This window comes from Mizuhopecten yessoensis, unplaced genomic scaffold (genome assembly GCF_002113885.1).
Source record: "Mizuhopecten yessoensis strain PY_sf001 unplaced genomic scaffold, ASM211388v2 scaffold10769, whole genome shotgun sequence".
In the NCBI taxonomy this organism is placed as follows: domain Eukaryota; kingdom Metazoa; phylum Mollusca; class Bivalvia; order Pectinida; family Pectinidae; genus Mizuhopecten; species Mizuhopecten yessoensis.
In genome coordinates this window covers 37,499-42,575 of record NW_018408712.1, presented here as the reverse complement: position 1 = coordinate 42,575, position 5,077 = coordinate 37,499, and the positions used below count along the sequence as shown (strand labels likewise).

The 5,077-nt window shown below is 37.7% G+C and overlaps 1 long non-coding RNA gene across 1 annotated transcript in view; it reads right to left on the bottom strand.

The window, feature by feature from the left end:
• The window catches only part of LOC110462269, a 19,041-nt gene that overhangs the window by 7,881 nt on the left and 6,083 nt on the right, over positions 1-5,077 (bottom strand). Inside the window, exon 2 of the long non-coding RNA XR_002464257.1 lies at positions 4,571-4,745. This is a non-coding gene — a long non-coding RNA (uncharacterized LOC110462269). The remainder of the gene's footprint in view (positions 1-4,570; positions 4,746-5,077) is intronic.

Below are 5,077 nucleotides of genomic sequence, written 5' to 3'. Positions count from 1 at the left end.
TGGTCGATGTTTATGTGATATAAAGGTCGATCTTTGTGTGATATGCTGGTCGATGTTTATGTGATATTAAGGTTGATCTTTGTGTGATATGAAGGTCGATGTTTATGTGATATGAAGGTCGATGTTTGTGTGATATGAAGGACGATCTTTGTGTGATATAAAAGTCGATCTTTGAGTGATATGAAGGTCGATGATTGTGCGATATGAAGGTCGATGTGTGTGTGATATGAAGGTCGATCTTTTGTGTGATATAAAGGTCGATCCTTGTGTGATGTGATGGTCGAACTGTGTGTCATATGAAGTCGATCTTTGTGTGATATGAAGGTTGATGTTTGTGCGATATAAAGGTCGATGTGTGTGTGATATAAAGGTCGATGTTTGTGTGATGTGATGGTCGATGTGTGTGTGATATAAAGGTCGATGTTTGTATAGAAAGGTCAATGTTTGTGTGATATGAAGGACGATCTTTGTGTGATATAAAGGTCGATTTCTGTGTGGATCCTTGTGTGATGTGATAGTCGAACTGTGTGTCATATTGTTTGTGCGATATGAAGGTCGATGTTTATGTGATATGAAGGTCAATCTTTGTGTGATATGAAGTCGATCTTTGAGTGATATGAAGGTCGACGTTTGTGCGATATGAACGTCGACCTTTGTTTGATATAAAGGTCGATCTTTGCGTGATAGAAAGGTCAATGTTTGTGCGATATGAAGTTCGATCTTTATGTAATATAAAGGTCGATGTTTGTGTGATATAAAGGTCGATCGTTGTGTGATATGAAGGTCAATCTTTGTGTGATATGAAGGTCGATCGTTGTGTGATATAAAGGTCGATCTTTGTGTGATATGAAAGTCGATGTGTGTGTGATATGAAGGTCGATGTTGATGTGATATAAAGGTCGATCCTTGTGTGATATAAATGTCGATGTTTATGTGATATGAAGGTCAATCTTTGTGTTATATGATGGTCGATCTTTGTGCGATATGATGGTCGATGTTTATGTGATATAAAGGTCGATGTTTATGTGATATGAAGGTCGATCTTTATGTGATATGATGGTCGATGTTTATGTGATATAAAGGTCGATCTTTGTGTGATATGAAAGTCGATGTGTGTGTGATATGAAGGTCGATGTTGATGTAATATAAAGGTCGATCCTTGTGTGATATAAATGTCGATGTTTATGTGATATGAAGGTCAATCTTTGTGTTATATGATGGTCGATCTTTGTGCGATATGATGGTCGATGTTTATGTGATATAAAGGTCGATGTTTATGTGATATGAAGGTCGATGTTTGTGTGATATAAAGGTCGATGCTTGTGTGATATGAAGGTCGATCTTTGCGTGATATGATGGTCGATCTTTGTGTGATATGATGGTAGATCTTTGTGTGATATGATGGTCGATCTTTGTGCGATATGAAGGTCGATCTTTGTGTCATATAAAGGTCGATCTTTGTGTGATATGAAGGTCGGTCTTTGTGTGATATGAAGGTCGATCTTTGTGTGATATGATGGTCGATGTTTATGTGATATAAAGGTCGATCTTTGTGTGATATGAAGGTCGATGTTTGTGTGATATAAAGGTCGATGCTTGTGTGATATGAAGGTCGATCCTTGTGTGATATGATAGTCGATCTTTGTGTGATATGATGGTCGATCTTTGTGTGATATGAAGGTCAATCTTTGTGTGATATGAAGGTCGATGTTTATGCGATATAAAGTTCGATGTTTATGTGATATGAAAGTCAATCTTTGCGTGATATGATGGTCGATCTTTGTGTGATATGAAGGTCGATGTGTGTGTGATATGACGGTCAATCTTTGTTTGATATAATGGTCGATGTTTATGTTATAAAAAGGTCGATGTTTATGTAATATGAAGGCCAATCTTTCTGTGATATGATGGTCGATCGTTGTGGGATATAAAGGTCGATCTTTGTGTAATATAAAGGTCGATCTTTGTGTGATATAAGGGTCGATGTTTATGTGATACGAAGGCCAATCTTTGTGAGATATGATGGTCGATCGTTGTGTGATATAAAGGTGATATGAAGGTCAATCTTTGTGTTATATGATGGTCGATCTTTGTGTGATATGAAGGTCGATGTTTATGTGATATAAAGGTCAATCTTTGTGTGATATAAAGGTCGATGTTTATGTGATATGAAGGCCAATCTTTGTGTGATATGATGGTCGATCGTTGTGTGATATAAAGGTCGATGTTTGTGTGATATGAAGGTCGATGATATGATGGTAGATCTTTGTGTGATATTATGGTCGATCTTTGTGTGATATGATGGTCGATGTTTATGTGATATAAAGGCCAATCTTTGTGTGATATGAAGGTCGATGTTTGTGTGATATGAAGGTCGATGTTTGTGTGATATAAAAGTCGATGTTTGTGTGTTTTAAAGGTCGATGTTTGTGTGATATAAAGGTCGATTTCTGTGTGATATGAAGGTCGATGATTGTGTGATATAAAGGTCGATGTTTGTGTGATATGAAGGTCGATGTTTATGTGATATGAAGGTCGATGTTTATGTGATATGAAGGTCGATGTTTNAGTCGATGTTTGTGTGTTTTAAAGGTCGATGTTTGTGTGATATAAAGGTCGATTTCTGTGTGATATAAAGGTCGATGTTTGTGTGATATGAAGGTCGGTGATTTTTACTAATGTCATTATTGTGCCTTGTGCTTTTGTTATCACTACCTCAGTTTTCGATGCGAAAACGTGACTGACATTACTTTGATGCGATAGATTAACATGTGTCATGAAGCAGAAGAAGCTTACTCTTCCGGAACACCTGGTCTTATGTTCCTGTAATTTCTCAATGGTATCCATGTAATTCTTTTCTTCGTTCATATTTTGCTAAAGTTTTATCGATTTTGAGTTCGAATTGAGTTTTTGTTGAAACTTTAATATTCTTGACTCGTTGATTTGTATATGTACACTTTGTCGAGATTCGTCACAGGAAGCTACCAGCGAAATACCCCTTCGGGCAGGTTAATTAAAAACTGACTGGAAGTACCCCGAGAAAACGTAAGAAGTTATAACTCATTAAGAAACATGCTTTCTACACTTTTTTTATCGTGCTCAAAACACATTATATTGTAGCAAGCTTCTGGCTAATAAGTCTGCCTTATATATCATTGTTCAGATCTCAACAATTTAGTGCTTCGTGCCGGCCAGCCACATTCTCCATAGCATGTCTGTAGGTTTCTTTGTTCTTCGGAAGAAGTAATTTGAGGATTTATAGGTTTGACGCCTGTGATTCTGAATATAGGCCAAGCTCATTTCTTTTGACAACTTCAATATTTGAAGCTACCGGCTACTCATGATTATGTGGCATTAGGTTCTTCAGAAAAGTAGCTCTTAGTGTTTTAACAGATTTGATCCATATGACCAGGGACGTATAAATGACCTTATATTTTAGTCAAGGGTGTTTTTATCCCTATTTTGAAGCAATCCATAGGAGTAAGGTCTTGGCCGTATAGTATAACTCCAGGCCTTTTGGCTTGACTTCCAATTGTCGTTTATTTAGACACCATCAAACAAATCCTATTTTAGACTACACGAAAATAAATATTATTTTCTTTTATAACTAATTAAATACATTTTATGAATTTAAAATATATTAATTAAAGATCGACAAATAAATAACTTTGATCTGTGCGGGCCATTGTGGAGAAATTTATTTTAGAGTATTCATACGACGGCCATTCCCGGCAGGTGCAATTTGTTGACAAATATTTATTCGAATTATTTGAGAGAAAAACAATAGGTGCTACATTTGTAGGTTGTGTTTGCCTTATTATTCAGTACTAATACTCGTCAGGACAACTCGTGCTAGCTTCCACCGACACTGATGACATGGAGATATACAAGTAACGCAGTCATCGATATTTCCCACTCAGTACCTAAATATAATGAGATGAAAATATTAAATGTCTAAATTTACTGTAAGCGCACATACACTCTCTTTGCCCAAGTAGCCAGCTAAAAACAGCTATTGGCTGGGAAGGGGTTTAAATTATACAGTATTCAGTACTTAAAATGAATTTTTATATGCATATTTTATATAGGATAGTGACAATTGACCCAAGCAAAACGATTGTTTGTGTAACGAATAGGCAAACATCGATATCACTGGACATGTATAAGTCAGCAGCGCTGAGTATTCGTTCACGAGTTGGATCTAGGATGTATTCATGCAGATTTAAACTGCTAAGTGACTGCTAACCACTAAAGCGTAAACAGTAGGTATAATATGGTATCTGCAACCTGCATTCAGAAGAGCATCCCCAGCTGCAGTATTAATGCTAACACGATCCATATACAATGTACGTAGCATCAACAGTTTCCGAGATGAGGTCTGCGCGATTCGTTTAAACATGTGACGTTTCAATATCCCCAGCCAACTACGTCGAGCGGGTTATAGTTAATCTCAGCTTTCTTTTTAAATATATAAATTATCTTGCAAGGCATCTTTCAAATGGCGTCACATTAAGTGAAGTTATTGATAAGAAAGCCCACCTACGACGTAAGAAAGTTCATGTCGTTTTACCTCCAAGACCGGGCAGTCTGTTAGTCGTCCTTAATAGTAATGGTCCGGCTATATACGACTGTGATGTACTTCCCGTGCCTGGTATCATTCTTTGAGGATCACCGACGGTGTTCATCTCCTCAAAGTACCGTGCCACTGTATCAACTGTCTCAGTCGGTAGGCTGGCGCTATAGGTCTAAATACAGAAAAGTTCGGGGTTAGATGTCCTCGTGACAGATATGGTCGCACGAGGACAGAGGAAGACACAACAACAAGGACAAGGTAAAAACAGAGAAAAGAAAAGACAGCTCCCCATTGGTGCAATTGGAACAGTGAATCAAATCTGGTCTCTACAAGGTCTACCGAGTAGAACATACAGAAGAAGACTCGCGATTCTGCAGGATCCGACAGACAGTGCGACGCAGCAGGTCTTCTCCACCCGATAATCAGCTCACCGGCCATTGGTATTGGCAAGCAAGACGCTAAGAAACAAAATGTTGTTAGAGCCAGTATGGTGTGTGTGGTACG